Source organism: Polistes canadensis, unplaced genomic scaffold (assembly GCF_001313835.1).
Source record: "Polistes canadensis isolate GaletaPanama2010 unplaced genomic scaffold, ASM131383v1 scaffold_38, whole genome shotgun sequence".
Classification (NCBI taxonomy): domain Eukaryota; kingdom Metazoa; phylum Arthropoda; class Insecta; order Hymenoptera; family Vespidae; genus Polistes; species Polistes canadensis.
The window spans coordinates 188,384-209,621 of NW_014569585.1; the positions used below are offsets into that span (position 1 = coordinate 188,384).

A 21,238-nucleotide genomic window follows, 5' to 3' on the forward strand; every position below is an offset into this window, starting at 1 on the left:
AGAGAGAGAGAGAGAGAGAGAGAGAGAGAGAGAGGAAAGAAGAAGGAAGAGGAAGAGGAAGAGGAAGAAGAAGAAGAAGAGGTTGAAGTGAAGGGTTTGGGGAGGGGGTGGGAGAGGGTTGGGGGTGGAGGTTGAAGCGGAAGCGAAGACGGAGATGGGAGAGAAGCTGAAGATGCCGCTCTGGGTGGTCTTTAATTGACTCGTTCGTTCCTCGCCGATCCTTGGAAACGAACGTGAGAACGTAGTATTGCGTCCTGAAATCCTTGCCAATTTCTTTTTCCCATTGCGTATCTCTATTAAGTTCTTTTTTTTAAATTATTCTTTTTTTCTTTTCTCTCTCTCTCTCTTTCTTATCCACCAATTTACTAATAACAATTTGCTTTTGTTTCCTTGTTTTTTCTCCTTTTTCTTTAATATCCTTCTAATCGAAATACAATCGCTTATATTGTATTGTTAAATATTTTTCAACACATTTTTTAGAATTCGTTTAATTAGAACAACCCCACCCCTGTCGCAGTTTTTTTACCACCGACGTTGGTTCTTCGATGCTCCGATTTCTAATCAAATTTGTTTCTTTTTTTTGGTTCTCTAATCATGATCAAGTATCGGAAATATTCTTCGGAATGTTTGTTAATTGAGGTGTTTTTTTTTTCTTTTTTTACACACACTTGAAGAAACTCATCAGTTCTCTGATGCAATTGAAAACTCGAAATATATTTTTGAATAACTTTCGTTTCATTCTTTTTGTTTCATATTCTAGTAATTATTTAGATTTTAATTATCGACAATGTTTAATTTTTAATTGTTGTATTATTATAATTTACAAATATCCGATCACATTTCGCGATATTATGAACGAAATTTTTAACGAGTGGTCACACGATAACGTTTTTTTACCTACTTTTTCTGTTTTTTTTTTTTTAAATGGAAAAAACAGTTGTTTCCATAGAAGTTCGTAGAATAGTAAACGCAATTTCGAAGACGTTGAAGTACGTTTTAATCTAATCTAATCGTGACGTTGTTTCTATTTTGTTCCAGATAGGGAAACTATTAAGGAGGAGCAATGGCCTTGGAATCATCAAAGTGCAACAACTTTCGATGTTTCTTTGGCTGATTAAGTTCTTCTACCATCTACATTTCGAGTATCCAAGTTTTTCGGAAGATGTTCTTCTTCCTCTATATTTGAAACATTCAAGTATATTCCTATTTGCAAAAACGTGACGGAAAGAGTATTTCCTATTTCTTTAACATCACCGGCGTTCGGGATAAGAGGTAAGAATTTTTTGTCGAATAGTTTTCTAACTCAAAAGGCACGATTTTTCTATATTATCTTTAGAAAAATAAAAAAAAGAAAGAAAAACCAATCTCGTAAAATATTTTCTTTAAATTATTTTACGCACTAGAACGCGTTTATATATTCCATTGAAGAAAATGAGCTTCCGTGTACAGTGAAAACTCAAATTACCGTAAATACTTTATAAATCCGAACGAGAATATTTATTCGATTCTAACTTATTTTTTATTTTCTTTTTCTTTTTCTTCTTCTTCTATTTATCAATCAATATGTTTTATCTCAATTTCACTTGAACGTAAATAAGTTGCTTCCTTTTTCGCAAACTATTACAACAAAAGATGATTATTTATTGTACAAGAATATCTACTGTAATAATAAACGAGCACACCTACTCGAAGTATAAAAGTGCATAAACAGGATTGTCCCGAAATTAATCGTTCAAACTGCGTGAACATATTCTACGAGCGGAAATAAGATAAAAATGAGATATTTGAAATTAGATTTTAATAACCATTTATTAGAAATTTATAATCAAATGATTATGATATTGAAATACGAAACAGTAAATTTAATGGATCAATGAACAAGTTACTGAGCAATCTGATTTAAACCAAAATTCGTGTCGAAAATTTAATTATCCTGTGGAATTTGAATTATTGTGGATTCATGCATGACTGTTACGAGAATTGCATGTACAATTTGGCCTTCCTGTATTCTTGTAAAAATTATATCTTCTATTTATAACGTATCAAATATTTGTATGATTTAAAATAAATTGCGAATAAGTTGAGGTTTGATGAAATAATATTTTTACGTTATTCTGGAAGATAAAATGATTTTACTTGGTACTTTTATTTACTCGGTAAAATAAGAGAATTAAAATTAGAAAGAAAAGTAGAAGAGAAAAGAAAATTAAAAGATACACAAAGAGTGCATATGTGTGTGTGTGTGTGTGTGTGTGTGTGTGTGTGTGTGTGTGTGTGCATGCGTGAGAGTGTGTGGAAAAGAGCAAGGAAAAAATGAGAAAGAATCAGAAAGAAAAAACCAACTACTGAAGAAACGCGTATAAATCTAACAGAAAAGGTGGACGTAGTCCATTACGGGGAAAAAAAAGAACACCATAGGATAAACGGAAAATCGGGAAGTTGCTAGGAGATAAGACAAGAGCTCTTGAGCAATTAGAAATCTGAAAGAAAAGGAAATAAAAAAAGAAGAACTCAAATAAATTGCTTTCTACGAGTGGTGATAATGTTATCGCATTGTGGGTCATTGAAAAATATTGAAAGTTAATAAATATTTTCGAGTTTGTCAAAAGGATTGAAGATTAAGTGATTAGAATATTAGGTGGATTAAATTCGTTGATTTTTCAAATTGAAAATTTAAATATTCAAACTAGTTTGAATAATGTGAAATCGAGTATAGCTACATAAAAATAAAATTGGCATTTGTGAGAAAGTTGACCGATAAACGATAAACCTGGATTCGAGCTTCGATCCTTGTCAATATTTTCACTCCTATATTAATAAATAAACTACTATAAAAAAGAAAATAATATAAAAATTGTTAGAATTTTAATTACATAAATGAAATAAAGAGTAATAATTAAAACTATATATATATGATAAAAATAAAAATTAATCAAACTATAAAAACTAATATACAAAAAACTCCCAAAAGAAAATAAACAAAATACGACCGAATATTAAAATAAAATAAAAATAAAAATCGATTATTTCATACATTGATTGTAGAAATATTATATATTAGAAGTTGAAAAATAATAATATATAAAAAGAATGAAAGATTAAATCGAGCGTTGTTTGGTTTGATTGGTGGTGGTGACGGGGAGGGGGTGGGGGAGAGATCTTTGAGGAACGTGGAAAACGTTAATACAAAGTAAGATAAATTGGTACAAGGATTAAGACGAACGGTGGGCAATAGTTGTCAACATCGAAAATAGCGAAGGGTCAGATAAGAAAGTCAACGGAACAAACGCGTGGCTAACCGAGTTTAAGGATAGGTTGGGGCGGAGGGGGAGGGGGTTTAGAGGTTGGAGGAGAAGATGGTCAAGGGATTAGATTGGACTGGGGTTCACGAAGTATGTGACCTAAACCCTGAAAGGCTAGAACCTTCACCTTGCCTTCATTTGACTCGTAGACGAGTACAAGAAGACAAGTAAAGTTGAACATGTGAATGAATCACTCTAAGCTCCTATTTCTTCCACGAGGAAATAAGATCTTTGTACAACGTTGATATTTACTACAACAACTCGAACACTTCCTGGATGTCTACGAGGTTTATTGGCCTAAATGGTATATTATATTAAAGTGTTAAGCATAAATTATATTATTATAAATAATCATGATATAAAATATATTATGAAATCAATTTTTTACATTTTTTCTTTTTCGAATAAATTTAATATCTGATATAAAAATTAATCAAGTGTGTTAATAAAAAAAAGAAAAAGAAATGGAAGTTTTCGTATTTTAATAATAATTTTTAATATTCTTGGTTTTCTGTCTGTCGATATTAGAAAGGAGAAGTTTTATTCTTTTTTATTATTTATGTAAAAGACTTGTTGAGAGAGAGAGAGTATTATGATGAAAGATAAGTTGAGCCCTTCCTTTAACATTTTCCACCTACAGTTCTGCACATATCTATAATATTAACATTTGTTTTTCTTTAGCTTTACAATCTTTTATCATTCTCCACGCTAACTGCCCTCTTTCTATTACAATATGCAAAAATTTTCCTTTGAGAATCCATGGAATAATGAAACGTAGAATTCGCTAGCACGATGCTTCGGCTTAGAATAGATGCATTCAGTTCGATTCGATAATGCATTCCACTCGTATTACTTCCGAACGCGAGAAATCATTATTCTTTCGATTCTTTTCTCGCGAAAAAGTTAAAAAAATATATCTATCTTTTATTTTTATTCAATTTCAAGTACGAATTTTGGAATAAAGAAGAATTTTTTTTGTAAGGATGACGTATAGAATTTAAATTTCTATCTAAAAAAGAAAAATATTCATTGTCACAAGATTTATATATATATTGATCAAACGGAGAGAAAATATTCCACAAGTGGAATAAAAAAGAAATGATATTTGAAGTTCGATTACAAACGTATTATAACAAACTTAAAACCAACAAAAATTGAAACAGCAGAACAACAGGTAACAGCAGATTTAACGGACCAATGAACAGGTCACTGAACAAACCCATCTAAATGTTGCACCTAAATTTGTTGAAATTTAGGTCATTGCGTACCCATGTATGATTGTTATGAAAATCGAATATATTTCGTCTTGTAAAAGTTGTATTGTTTGTTCAGAATATCCTTGATGAGAACAAATTGTCCATTTAAACTGCATTAGTATATCAATTAAAAAATTCAACTCATTTTCAGTAATCTATTGGAAATAATTCTTGAACAATTGTGTAATGATAAGTAAATTTTTTATCGGTTTTGTAATGTTCTCTAAATGGTGTTTCTGATTATTATAATTGAAATGAATCACGTTGAATACTTTGAGTAAAAGTATTGTTAAATCAGTTTAAGATTCATTCTGAACGTTCACGTTATCCCAGGGCTGTACGAACAACGTGATATTCACTCCTAGGTCGAAATAAACTCAAATAGTATAATTGGGAATGGGTGGTGCTGTTCTTTCAGATAATGTGATGTTACTTATTTCAATTTCATCTGATTACGTCATTGCAATAAAATATCTATTTAACCGAACTTTAGATATTTTAAACGAGAGAAATAATAATATCTCTTGTATATTATAATTTCAGATCATTTGAATTTCGAAATAGGTTAGTACTTAAAATACTTTCGTCCTACATTCGATACGATTAAGTTGAACCTACGTATCATTCGTTCAATCCACGAATAGAAAATTATTTCGACAATTTTTTATTTTTTGCATTTTCTCTCCTACAGCGAATACGATTGAAATTTACGATGTAAAGATCGTTGATAAATTTTGTACATCGAATGCATTTTTCGCTATATTATACGAATTACGATGAGATCAATTTTTCAAGAATATTTAAACATTTTGCAATAAAATCTTTTTAAATATAAATCCACCCTCGTTGAAGATGAAAACTTGAAAGGAAAAAATTAAAAAGAAATATCATATTTTTCACGTTTACAACTGAAGGATTCATTTATGATCGTATTAGTTGAGAATCCCGTGTATATAAAAGCTTCGTGCTCGTCGAGTTAATGGCGTTAAACATTCGTCAAGGCGAATACATTCGAAACTGCACTCGAATACGTCTATGCCAACGAGTTGTGTATACTACGATAGTAAACAAGTTAGTAATTAAGATAATCTATGAGTTAATATCTCGGACCAATTCTACGCCTTGTTTATTCAACTAATAAATACTTAATGATATTAAAAATGATTACTAAACGCTACGATTCAATTAAAAATTATTCCATTATATAAACAAAATATTATATATATATAATCCATTCTATATATACATGAATAAAATAACATTGAAATAAAATTATTCATACAAACTACTAAATAACATGTAGATATATATTTATATAAATGAAATTCCAAGGGAAAATCACTGAAATAAGACGGACGAAGATACGAATGAAGATAAAATTCGCACGCGCGCGTGATCAATTAAAAAGTTTCTCTTTTATATTTATTATATTATATATACGTCCCGTTGGCGCCACTGCGCGTACATATGTGATAGTATACACATACACGAAAGAATGAATGCAAAAGAAAAGGAGACAGAGAGAGAGAGAGAAAGAGAGAGAATAAACACGAATGCAAAGGTATGCATTTTAACGTACATTTAATGCATATGTGTATAACACGTCGTATATGCCTAACTTGTATATAAATCGTATATAAATCGATTCGTTATGTGGGCATCAGAGTATCGATTATTATCTTGCGCTTATGTCTATTTATAGTAACGGGCCGGCTCGTTCCTCTTTGTTGGCGCCACGTTCCCCGACTGGATGCACGGCGTAAACTATACGCCTCTTGTTTCACACATACATATATATATATACAAACACACATACATAGATATATATATTATATAAAATATATATATACATATAAACATATAAACACATATACGATAAAGCTTCGTTTATGCACTATATGTATATATATATATATATGTATATGTATATGCATGTGTATTTATGTGTGCATTTATGCGTGTACACTTAAATACATATATATATGCGTATAGATATTCAGCTTATATAGGTGCCATCAGCTTAACGTGTATATAAACTTCAATGTGTATATGTATATGTATATTCATCTATACGTAAACGTAATATACGTATCTATCTATCTATCCATCCTTAGAGAAACACGGCAGCAAACAAGGAAGTATCATCGAGAAGTAGAACCAAATATGGTTACTTGCGTATTTTCTTCTTCTTCTTCTTCTTTGTGTAACCATCCATATTTTTTTTTAAATAATATACTTTTCGTCTATGCTTATATATTTAATTGAAATTTGTTATTAAAATTGTAGATTTGAATTGTTTACTAATCCAAACAGAATTGATTTTAACATGTAATTTATACTGTGGGAAATGAACAAATGTGTACTGATTTAAATTAATATTCTGGGAAATTAACAAATATGTCTTAATTTAAATTTCTATATAGTGTCTTTTATATAGATGCTTAAAATAATACAATATGTCTTAATTTAAATTTCTATATAGTGTCTTTTATATAGATGCTTAAAATAATACAATATGTCTTAATTTAAATTTGTATTGTATATAATTCGCTTATTAAAACGAATTTTACTGTATAACTATCAATTTTGGAATACATTACGAATAAAAAAGTGACGCGATTCATCGAATAATAACGTTCTTATAATTCTTCGTAAATAATCGTGTAATTGCAGAGTATTGATGACAATGATTCGACTTGACTACTAATAGACCAATCACCTTTTAAAGTGTCTCAATAAAACGAAGCCGTACCTCCTTAATATTCCGATTTGCAGTCGTACAAGGGAACCCGACGCCGAAGCGTTGCACTCGATAGAATATTGAATAAAGTGTGTCTCTGCAGCTACTACCTGCGTGTAGCTTATCGATGCCGTTTAAACTTTCCCTTCTTTTTTTTCTTTTTCCAACACAAGATTTTAACGTTCTTAAAATATAAACTCGATTATAAAAATATTTATTTAAATTTTAAATTTGCGATAATATATTCTCATTTGTATCAGAGTGATACGAATATTTATTTATATTTGATAATATATTCTAATTCATACCAGTGATACGAATATTAATTTAAATTTCATAATATTTTCTCTAATAATCCATACCATAGATGTGTCACGAATACGAAGAAACATAAATTTAATTTTAAAATAATTTCAAAAGACTGCTCTAATAAATTATAAAAATAAAATTTATATTATTTATATTTTATTATTAATTATATTATCGATAATATTAATCAAAATTTGTAACCGAAAGGGTTGAAGATAATTAGAAATATCTTTGATTTATTTTTTTGATTAATCTAAATTATTTTACAATCTTCCACCGTGTACTTATTCGCGTATGGTAAGTTACGAGGTAAATGAAATTGAAACACATTATTAATGAACAGTTTCAGCGTGAGGATAAGGCCACATAAAAGCCGATAGATAGATTGACAGAATTTCAATACCGAGATACATGATCGGATGTATCGGACGTAGAAATTCGCATATTCACTTTCTCTTATATGCCTAATGTATAGTTTTTAGTTGATTGCTAAGCATTCCATTAATTATAAATTTCCAAATGGACGAAAATGTAAGTTGCGTGTTATAGACCAGCTATCGAAGGGAATCCTCCACTTATTTTCAGGTCTTTAATACAAGGTTAATCTAACTTTGTGACATAAATCAATATCGAATGGGTATACGTGGTTGGTTAGTTGCGTGAAATAACACCGTTCACTTATACGATGATATTTGTGGCAGGGTCACGTGCGTCGATGAAAACAAACCAAAATAACTAAATTTACTTTTTATTTGACAACTCGAATATTAATTTGAATATATAATAATTTATTAAATAATTCTGGGAAAAAAAATTTTTCAACGTAGATTTGAAATGTTTATTAATTACTTTTATTATGGTATTAGACAAATTCTATTGAATTTGGTTTACAAGTTTTTTTGGGGGATGGGAAATTTATTTGAAAAAGAATAATGATAATTGGATAAATAATATTATATTTTACAATTATTATATTATATTGTATTTATAATAAATAGAATTTGTAGAATTCTGTTCTAAAAGTTATTAATAAAACCTAAATTAAGTAGCCATTCGCTGAATATTACTCGAAATGGAATGTGCATCGTGCAAAACATGATATACATAATACGTAAAATGTAATATTAATTTTCCGGGTCTCACTATTTGGATATTGTCGCTTCTGGAAACTCACATAGTAGAAATCATTTTATTTCACTAATTGTTTATTCAAATATTACACGGATATAAACACTATAATAAATATATCAACATATGTTTGAAATTATGACTAAAGTCAAACTCGCGAAAAATAGCAAAAATTAATTTTACAATTTATTTTATGATACCAATCATTAGTATTATAAAATAAATTATAAACTCCACAACTATAATATATATATACGTATAAATATTATTGAAAGAAAAATAATATAACATAAGAAAAATACAAATTTATATTTACAAGCACTGATGCAAAATCCTCTGATGTTTTCTACTTTATGTCCAACGATAAACTGATTTATTATGAATTAATAAATCCTTTAAAGTCACTCAAACTAGTTTTTCGCATAACTTTTTCTATAATCAATTACCAATATCTTCAATTTCTAAATTAGTAAATAATCCAACACTTTTTATACTACAGTCTAATATTTAGACAAACAAACGATGGTTTAATTATCGTTCAGTTATAAATTATATTATATTATTCTACCTGTACATACATATACATACATTAATCAATTATTAAAGACTTAACTGTATATAGATAAATATAAAATATTTAGAAATATAAAATCGTAGACGAAAAATCAAATGATGTTTACTCGTTAAAATTAAATATAAGAATAACTGTAAAAATTGTCGCAGTAAAAATGAATTTTTTTGAACGTACGAACACACATGCATATATATGAACGAAAAATTATATTTACTTGTATTTACATAATACGTAAAAGTTAGTATAGGACGTATGAATTAACGCAGTATTCGTAGTGACGTCAATCAAAAATGACATCGATCAGATGAACGTGATTTTAACGCTAAGGAATAAAATATTGGCTAGCATTCGATAGAAAACGGAAACGGATTTTCGATTAACGAAGAACTGGAGAGCGATGAGATTCCGAGAGAGGATTATCGATAATCCATATGTATAATATATATATATAATATATATAGGTATATATATTATATATCACATATGTATGAGCATATGTATATGTGTTTATACATGTACCCTCTGTTGCATCGTCTCTTCGTATACGTCATTGGGGATGTTTCTAGTAAATCGAGGAAATACTGTTAATTTTCGCTAACATGAGAGCAACGTTATAGTAATAGGAGATGTCGAAATCAATATTCAAGAATCTAATATGAATTAAATTATTTCAAAGGATTATAAAAATTATTTATATATATTTATATAAAATATTATTTCCATTGTTATTACAACATTAACATAATAATTTACATGCAAAATTATCTTAACATTCTGACAATATTTTCACTATACTTCTCAGTGATTTATTAAAAATCAGTTATTCAGAATTTAATTTATTTACATTATTTTAAGAAACGATGAAAATTATACGTACACTGTAGACATTGAAATCATTAATCCGACTTATTTTTTTAAAATCGATTGCACCGATAAATTTAGAAACGATTTGTCGTTGTCAAAACGAAATATTAAACAAATCGAATGATGTTTCAAGAGATTCGATCATTTTCTTATGTTCGTAATGCACTTGAATAATTTATTTATCAAAATTTATGACAATTTTTCTACCGGGAACATCTTCTGGCAATTTTTATAAGAAACATAGAAAAAATATATTCAATTAGATGTGAAGAATTTGTACAAAAGTACTTATTTATAAAGAAATTAATACGAAATGCGAATTATAATGCTACTCGTTAGATTTTCTTTTTTGTACAAATAAATTTACGTCAGTCACTTCACAAAGGTATTTATTTTCTCTCATAAATATCCTATTTGTCTGAATTTCCATTCTTAATTCAAATTTTTGGCTTACAAACAAAATATTATTGCAGAAATAATTTAACGTATGCATGAAAACGTGAATATTTGAATGTTCAGATATGTGAAATAAATTGATTTGCTCATTCATGAAACGTTAATTACGTGTGCGTTTTAATGAAATTAAATGTGTTCAGTGTAGGAAATATCAATTAATATTTCGTTTATGGTGATAAGCATTTATATATTGTTCTTATATTACATGTATATTACGTATAAATATATATATTTATACTATAGTTTTAACTATATATATATAGTTAAAACTATAGTAAACATATATAGTTAAAACTATAGTAAACATAAACTTCGAACGAGCACGCGTTCCGCTTAATGGAAAGCTGTTAATAGAAACTTGTTACAATAGAAGACCGTTTCGAAAAAGAATTACCGATGAAAAAGGGTCAATGCAAAGGTAAAAGCATGGACAAGAGCACAAAGAGAAAATTGAGATTGCATTCGTCCTATTGATCGTGAAAATAACCTTTTTTCTGTTCTGCCTATTATTTTCTTTTCCGGCTAACACAATCATCGTTTATTATACGTTCTCGTTTTAAAATAATAAATTCGATGCGTAACAAATATTTATTGCAATTTAAACGCTTATACGGAGTTCTTGCAAATATCAAATAACATTCGGAATGACTGATTGAAACAATAAGAAAAAAAGAAACAAAATAAAACAATTATTTTAATTATTAGTTTTACGTTTTCAACAATATTTTCCATTATTTTTATACTGATATTAAAATAATTGATTTAACCCTTCCGGTACGAGGAAGTTTTCCGCGAAAACGTGTTTTGCGGAATTCATAGAAATCTCGAGTGTAATTGACGCTAAATTTTTTATTCCGACTGCGACGGTCACGGATGTTTGTCGCGGCATTTAACGTGTTTACAAAACATTTCTTACTGTTTATAATTTTTCATTTTTTTTTCTTTATTTGTTTATTTACATGTTTCGCGGCCGGCGCCAGTAAGCGACGGTAGGACTCAGAGAATGTTTCGTGGGTTCCACCAATGGACTGCAGTAGTACCGAAAGGGTTAATTTTTTTTTTTTCTAATTACTTAAATCTTTGAAATTGTTTATCCTTTTTATTTCTTTATATAAAAAATTAAATTTATTGATGTTATATATATATAAATAAATAATATTCGGGATATATCAATCGCAAATATTTATTCTGATTAGATATTTTACTGATGATATTTTAAATATTAATTGAACAATTGTTAAATATTTTTCTCTTCTAAGATAGAAAATAGGTTACCAAAAAAAAATTACTATCCATGTATCCTACTTATCCAGAAGTATACATCTTGATCCGATTTCAAGTCACATGTATAAAACACAGATGAAAAGAAAAATGGAGTTCCATAAACGTGAAAGATACAAAGAATTTATCGATTTTAGTATCTTGGTATCTCTCTTGTTAAAGAGAGAAAATTCCTTTTCTTCTTTCCTTTCTTTCCTCCTAGGAGTATCGTTTTATTTCGCGTTAGAGAGAGGAGAGAAAAACGCGTTCATTATACTCATCGTTATTTCTGAAAACGGGTCTTTAACGGGCCTTTTATACCAGACTTCAATGTAACGGGTGAGACATTTAAAAACAGGCCACTTGAATAACTCAATTTCTATTGGTGATAGCAAAAATACTGTATCAAACTGGACATAAGTACATTGACATAATTTTCCATGTTAATTGTTTTTTTTTTCGACACGAACATGTAAAGGACACGAAAGTCAACTCCAATTTTTTAAATGATACATTTTTCTATATACAATCCAATAGGTGCAGTGAGCTATCCTCAAGTTTCTGTTATTAATCTTTTTTTTTTTTTACATCAGACTATGATAAAATTTGCCTGGATAGAGGACAGGCAAAATAAGGATTGGCAAAGTTAAGACAGGTCAGGTAATATTACGTATACGTAACACGGGAGGATTATATTAACCTCGAAATTAAATAACTTTCGTACGAAACATTTTTTTTCTATCATCAATAACAATCGAGTAGTTATTTTTTGGGTGGATTTTTTTGAAATTATACACCCGTTATATATTTATAAGTAAATATACCTGTATACGTATTTATGTATATGAAGTGTAGAATAAGAAGAATGAAAAACAAATGCCAACGGTGCCTGCCCTACCGGATACGTAATTACTCACGATATCGAAACCTTATTGCTATTCATATAGGAATTGAACGACACGACAATCTTCTATCATAGCATTATATACCTGTTATGAGGTACGAAAAAAGGGTTACTTTAAGAGAGATCATTCAAACCAACGTTACTTATATAATAATTATTTTACTCTTTTATTGATTTTTTATATACTCGTAAACATATATTTGATATAAAAAGTTTAAAGTTTTTATGTTTTAAGATATTATTTCGATTTCAATAGAAATTGTTTTAGGTTATCGAATACTCGCTTACTATTAATCTAATGGTTTCTATTGGAGATTGGTATTCAACGATAGAAAGATTACAATGATGACGATGATTGGATACTTAATCGATTCGAATGTCACTCTTTAACGTCCGATACGTCAAACACATTGGCGGATGAGTTGCTTGGTTTTCCGTGTTGGTAGATATCACATACTAACTGAATATACACCTATGTCAGAGATTAAAGCTGTTACTGTTTGAAGTTGACCTCATCGTTTACGTACAATGAAATTCCTATGAATTTCACGGAGAATTCTGTTACCCGTTTAAATTCTACCCAAGGTATCATCTAATTCTCCAATTTCAAGAGTTTCCTGTTTTAAGATATACTTTGAATCACAACCATGTGATTACAATTTTATGAATTCTTTCAATCTTTCATTTTATTCACTTTTACGAACAGTTCAGTCTCGTTATGTCTAACAATTACATATATTTATTTATTTTCTTTTTTTTTTTTATCGCGTTCGGTTTAAAATGTTGATTTCTTTTTTGCAGGGGATGAAAAATACTAGCGTGATATTTGATAATATTATTTTCGTTCGTTTTCATTAAAAAAAAAAAAAAAAATGCAATCATTCGTTTACATTAAAGGTTTGGAATAATTCATAAGAGAATAGAAAATTTTTCTGTTTCACGAGCGAGGGTGGCATCTACTTTATCGAGGCCGACCAAGAACAGGTCCATTATTATCGTTTAATCGAACAACGCACGTCTATCGATCAATGTCTTACATCTAGCAGCTATTGTAACGATTTCCAAGACGAACATTTTCTATGCCACCCTGCTCTTCTTCTTCTTCTACTTCTACTTCATTTTCTTTAGTCAAGCTATTGTTGCTACGCTAAAGTTATACGATATGCATTGTTTAAATTTATTTCTATTAAAAGTCCAATTAATTTTCCTGTATCTTATTTCACGAACTACGCAAGAGATAATTCACGACACCGTATTAATCTATTTAATTTTTAATTACGTATTGCCATTCAACCGTTTATGTGGGTCTCAGAGGCTTTTAAAAGAAACCGGTCGAAAAAGCCTGAACAGCGTTACAGCGCTTGTCTTAATCGAGTGCGAAAAATCCGAAGCAGCGCGATAGCGCTTGTTTAACGCTACTTCGACGACAGTCATAAATTTTGTCATAGCACTCGAAATCTACTAAGATTTTTCGACACAAAATCTGAAGAGCGCAATCGCGCTGCTTGGAACTCAATCGGTTTAATCATTTTAATGTGTACGCAGTAATTACGGAATTTAATTAAATTTGTCAAAACAATCGAACACATTTGATTTGGAAAAATCATTCTTATATGGCTAATTTTATTATTTAAATATTTAAATTATGATTTAATGGGGACGAGTAGACGTCAGTATTTTTTATGCAAACAATCTTAAATCTTGAAATACTAAAACTTTAAATAACGACTATACAAATATTCAAACTTTAGGGATCCCAAACCCGAATCCATAAACGATTCCCGATCCGAATTCGTTATTTCAGGACTCGTATAACCCTAAATAAATTTCTCATGCGTGAAACGTGTGTTAGGATTTTTTTTTTATTTTTGACTTTTGTTAACGATCGCTCGAATTGTACGATCGACGAGGATAAACTTGTTCATTCATAAAAGTTGTCATGGTTGACCTCGTGAATGTAACGCGTTTATCAGCCGTAATCTTCTACTGCATTCGCTCTTCGAGTGAAACGATTACGTAAGCGGTTTACGACATGTAAGCTCAATGGGTGCTCAAAGAGTTCGAAGAAAAAAAAAATAAACATATTCTTACAATTAGCTACTTTCGCTTTTTCTTTTTTTTTTTATTCTTTAGCTTTTTTATTCGATTCTAAAGAAAGGAAAGGTGAAATAATTCAATTTTAATGGACTACTTTTCGTTCCTTAGATCTGAAAAATGTATTTGGGGTTAGAAGAACGTTAAAATTTATTAGTTTGGGTTGTGTTTTATATTTGGATTCAAGTTTAGGGTTATAAATGTTTGCCAATGCATAACAATGTGTTTAACGTAGCCCTATAATTTATTTGATAAATTAAATTTCATCAAATAAAAGTTATAACGTGTGAACAATTAACGTTTTATACTAGAAATCACGAGAAGATGTAAAATTGATTGAGAAATGTATAATCTTTTGTTTGAGATAACACGTATGAAAACACGTACACGATAGGGAGTCAGTCGTATGATAAGGAAGTCACAAATTGTCTAGCTAGACGAGCACTTCTCGATCGTTGTTCAAATTGTACAATGTCCTCGACATTAATTTGAATAAATGACAAAAATTCAATTTAATAAATCAACACATTGACATATACCGTATTATGTTCCCCAATTTTTTTTTATTAATTCATTTGTTCTTTTCTCATTTCTTTTTTTTTTTTTAATTAGAAATTGTTATTTTATATTTCTAAAAATCGTTAAATTTCGAGAGAATTGTGGTCAACAAAATATACTTCTTCCACTATTTATAAGACCAGATAACATGTGAATTTAATGGAATAAAATGAAAGTGGTAAACTTTAATGAAATAAACAACCTCGTACACAGAATATTCATGCGTTTATATACTTAAATACATGAGCATATAATAATGTAAGAAAATGATAGCGCGTGAAAGTGTAGAAACCTTAAGTATATTACGTATAACATTAAACCTGAGTAAAGTATAATACTGAAAAGAGAGAAAGAGAGAGAAAAAAAGAAAAAACAGACCGTGTGTGCTACTCAATCACTTAAAAAGTTTCGAAAAGACTAGAGAATTCGACGATTGAATTTGAAAATTATCACTGCTCTCTAACGTTATGTGATATTTCACGCGACTAATGCGATAACGTATAAGAGTAGATGTATACATAGGATATATATAATACAAATATATACATATGCATGTACACGTATATATTTGTACACTTTCCTACCGTTGTGCTAATTATGAATTAGAGATTTTATCGATTGATAATAAATACTTTTCATTTAAATAATTGCACATATACACACACATATACACACACCTGTAACACACATACATTATTGTATATAAACGTCGGATTATTTAATAAATCGATATTAGGCATATAAGGAACGAACAAATGAATGGATGAATGAATGAATGAATGAACGAATGAACGCGAATAATACTATACGATGAACTCGATTCAACTTTCGCGTTGTATTTTATTGAGAACTAGATACGTTTATTTTAGAGTTCAAAGGTAGACTACTATCCAAGAAAGTATGAAACTTTCTTTCCTAGGTGAGAGATAAATGCGTTAGGAAGAGAATATCGCTAGAATATAATACGTTTCTATCATATCCTATTTCTCTTTCTCTCTTCCTTCCTTTCTTTCTCTATTTCTTTCTGCCATTTTCGTTTTCATTTTTTGAGATGTTACATTACCGGCTAAAAGTTTTGCATCAGTTGTCAATTTTCATAAAAATCGAGTACACCAATAAATATAGAAACGTACTTTCATTTTTCTATCAAATATTAAACGAATGGAACGATGTTTTAGGAGATTCGACCCTTTTTCTATACGTCCATAATAATATATTTCCATAATTTATATACCCAATTTATGACAACATTCCTACCGAGATCATTTTTGGGCAATTTCAACGAGAAACATGGAAAAAATATTCATCATTGCGAGGATGCCCAGAATATATCACTCTTTCGTTAAAAATAAAAGCAGTTATTTTATGAGAGGAAAATTAGAAGAAAAATACTCCTTGGTTAGTAAAAAAGAAATAAAGAAATAATACGATACGTAAAGGGTATTATCAAAATAAGATTTATTTGACAAATGAATCACCTACGGTATGAATTGAGCCGTTTATTTTGAAAGAGGCATAAGTCACTTTTTTTTTTTTTATTGAAAATGAAAAGATACCATTCAATTGTAATTAGTGTTGCCATTAACTCGATTTTTTTGAAAAAGTGACTTATGCCACTTTCAAAATAAACGGCTCAATTATTATTTTCTTTACAAATATTCTATATGTTTATATAATCAATTAGTTGTTTATCACGTCCATAAATAAAATTATTAATAAATGTGTGTCGCAGGGGAAAGTTGGACAGGGTAAGAATTTGAAACGTTATTTAGATTTTATTGAACGTTTCGTCCCTTCATAGAGACTTCTTCAGCAACTCGATCGTTAAAGTTTAGAGTCTCTTATATATTATTATAAAGACATACATTCTTATATTTGTTAAATAATAAAACTGTACTTAACATCTACAAATCGTTATAACATAAACTGTTATATTTAAACACGTTATCAAAACAATACTTGTTTTATATAATATTTCTGTTGTTATTGGAAACTTTTGTTGTTGATATTCTATGGAGAACATTTCTTCCTGGATGAGAACATTTCTTTTTCTTTTATTTTTGGTATCCCTTTTCCTCGACAAAATCGTTTTCACCTTAGCGTAAAACCCAATGTATATATGCGTGCTATCATGAACGTAATAATAGCGTATACTTTACGATTGTGTATGCATAGTATCGCTTGCAGTAAGGTCTAAGCGTACGTACAGATGTTAGAATAGTAGTGGATGAAAGTGTGAGGAGGTGTAGGGGGTGTAGGAGGAGGAAGAGGAAGAGGAGGAAGAGGAGGAAGTAGAGAAGAAGAAAAAAAAAGAAAAAGGAGGAACAGTCCCTGAGACAGGATACCATTTAAGTGTTCTGTAAATACTGTTACCACGATCGAAGAAACAATCCGCTTTGAAGTTACTCTCTCCGTTCGATAATGCATTTTGTCGGTAAAGGGTACGAGCCCAACGATGGCATCGTTTTCTATCGGTTTTATGTCCGATCTAATAGCCTTTGATGAAGAAGAAAAAGAAGCAAAATATAGAAAAAAAACGAAAGGTAGAGAGAGAGAAAGAGAGGGAAAAAGTTTATTTACTTATATTATATATACGAGTTCTCTTTCACTTACAAATTCTTTGCTTTTAATTTAGCCTAAATATAATATTTTGTTTTTTCTTTTAACTGTCTTTAATGAATTTGAACGTTTTATTTGCGATATATGTATATTTTACCTTGAAAGACCGAAATTGGAGAATGTCAAGATTCACATGGTCGTCTGTTAACACATATCAAATACGTTGGTTAAAGATCGAATATTTGAGTTTATTCTTATACATTAATAATTCGGATATACACTAAGGCACTATGTTAATCTTGACATTCTGCAATTTCGGTCTTTCACGGTAACATATATGTATAATCGATATAATGTTAGAAAGAACTTATGTAATTTAATATTTATAATTATTGGTAGTGAATTAGAGTGAATGCATTAGAAATTTCAGAAGATTTTTTTTTTCAATATCATTCTATCAACGTTGGCAATGTTTAGGCTATTTATTGAATACCGGTAAGTTATGTGGTATAAAAGTTTATTAAAGGGGCAAGTATTAATCAAAACGCTGATAATTATTTTGAAAAATTTTGTAAACATTTTGATACTGTTTTCGGTTTATTCCTAAATAAAAACACAAGAATAATTATTCGAAAATATTTTACATCTTCTATATTTTATAACAATATTCAGTTATTAACCGTTTGAGTCTCAAGCAGTGCGACCGTGCTCTTCAGATTGTGTGTCGAAAAATCTCATTAGATTTCGAGCGCTATGACAAAATTTATGACTGTCGAAGTAGCGTTAAACGAGTGGTATCGTGTTGCTTGAGATTTTTCGCACTCTATTAAGACAAGCGCTATGGCGCTGTTCGGACTTCTTTTTCGATCGTTTTCTTTTAAAAAGCTCTAGAGGACTAACACGGTTATAAAAACTTGACTATAATCCAACATATTGAAGAATTTAATTAAACGTTCAAAATATTAAACGCAATATTTTCCAACAAGCTTCCAACATTTTTCTGTAATATTTCTTTTGTATTAGTTATACCTGATCTTTTTTCTTTCTTCGTGAGATCCCTTTTGTAAAATAAAGTTAATTAACGAAGAAGAATAAAAGAAAAAATAATATTTAATCTTTGTTCAGATAAAACACGTATAATATTTCACGTATTTTACGCCACGTGGAGTAATTGGCGTGTCAAGGTGCAAAATTATACGTTTAAAGATCATCTTAATGTCACTTAGTTGGTACGAAATAGTTCTATTAATAATATAAAGATGATCGCTACATAGTATAAGCCAAGACACGAGAGGATCTTGACACCGTTTAGTTATTTCGATCTTTAGCCAAGCAAACACACACCGGTAGCAAATTATACGAGCCGTTGAACAATAGTTTAGCGTATGCTAATTAAACACGATGTCCATGTCTTCCATTAATTTCTTGCAAAGTCTCGCTCGAATTAATCCGACAAATAAATCGTTTTCTTAACGAGATATCAGACCAATTTTTACTTTTTACGAACATCTTCAATTACTCAAGTCGAGATATTCGTTTGAACAATTTTATGATCAACGAAGAAGAATTAACGAAGGTTCGTTCATGCTCAAATTGGCGATACTTTATTAATATAAATAATTGTTACTTTTTCTGATTAATATAAAAAATTATGGTATCGAGAATCTTCGTTCCCAATAAAAAAATAACATTTGTGAGAAAATTTATCAAAGTCTCAGTATAATTTAAAATTTAAACTAATCATTTGGAAAACAGAAGATTCAGGATAGAGTCCTGATAGTTCACTTATGTCAGAAGAATGATTCAAATTTTGTTCATGGATCTAAAATAAAAAATTAAAAACATCTAAAAACTATTTTAGAAATTATTTAACCCAATGTTAAATTGGCTATTATTATTATTCAATCCTATAAAAAAAAAATTACAATTTGATACAAAACACATATAGCATTGATTCAAATTACAGATACAAAGTATCTAAATAATTTTCCCATACAAACTTGGTTACTTTCTATAATACAAAATTCCACATGGATCAATAATATTAGAAAATGGATGAAATTTAATTAAGAAATCCCTGAAGTTAGCGACCCTCATCCTACTTTCTTTATAATCTTCAACTAATACCCATCGGAACAGAATACAAAGCGAGAAAGAAGAGATTGATCAACGTTCCGACATGGACTTACACAAGCCCTTTCCAACACAATGACGACGAGGATGCCACAGTGGATCCACGACACTAACCAAAAGTCCCTACGACTCTGACTTGTAACGCAATTGTACGACGTTTAATTCGATAAATTAACCTCTGCTTTGGCTCGTCGTCGTCTTCTTCGTTCTATTCTGCTTGTGTATGTGATGTGTATGATAGAGAGAAAGAGAGGGAGAGAGAATAAGATAAAAAGAGAAAGAGAGTTTGAACCGAACACCGGCAGGAAATCTCTTCAATCTGCTCTGATGCGTCTCGTTAACGAGTGTTTGTTTTCTTCCGGCCAGCTTGAATCGCTTGGCACGCATCATTCTTCTCGCACTCTTCTTGATCTTTATCGAGAAGAACAAGATTATACAAATAATATTTATATTTATATTTTTTTATACAATTTTGTCTATTTGAATAAATAATTAAATCATTTTCTTAACCATTGATTTTACACAATTTTCTTTTTAATAATTATATATTCTTTCCTCTCGAAAGATGTATTCCTTAAATAAGATGATTTAAATTATATATTATAATATATAATCATATATAAATAAATTATATATGACTATATATAATTGTATATATTTATTTTCAATAAATTTTTATTTCGTATGTGCAATTGAAATATAAACAAATTCTCCACGCATGTAATATGTGGACCCAAATTGCAGAAAATAACTCAACATTTTTATTTTGTTGATAAAATGGTTAGTTAAATATTCGTTCAATCTTGAAAACACATATTTGTCCATTTGCATAAATCWTTTTCTTTATGATTGATTACAATTTTTTCCTTAATAATTACATGTTTATTTCTCGAAAGATATACTTGTTAGATAAAATGATATAATAGATATTTAAATCATGTCAATAAATTTTTATTTCATATGCAATTGACATGTGAACAAATTCTATACGCATGTAATATGTGGACCAAAATTGCAGAAGATAACCCAACATTTTTGTTTTTTTTAGATAAAATGATTAGTTAAATATTCGTTCAATCTTGGAAACACATATTTGTCCAT

The 21,238-nt window shown here is 29.3% G+C and overlaps 1 protein-coding gene across 2 annotated transcripts in view; it reads left to right on the plus strand.

The window, feature by feature from the left end:
• LOC106784624 (serine-rich adhesin for platelets) overlaps nt 1-21,238 on the plus strand; it is a 90,532-nt gene that overhangs the window by 30,109 nt on the left and 39,185 nt on the right. For both annotated transcript variants that reach the window (XM_014744374.1, XM_014744375.1), the window contains exon 2: nt 1,039-1,272. The gene's annotated coding sequence lies outside the window, so the exon portion shown is untranslated. The remainder of the gene's footprint in view (nt 1-1,038; nt 1,273-21,238) is intronic.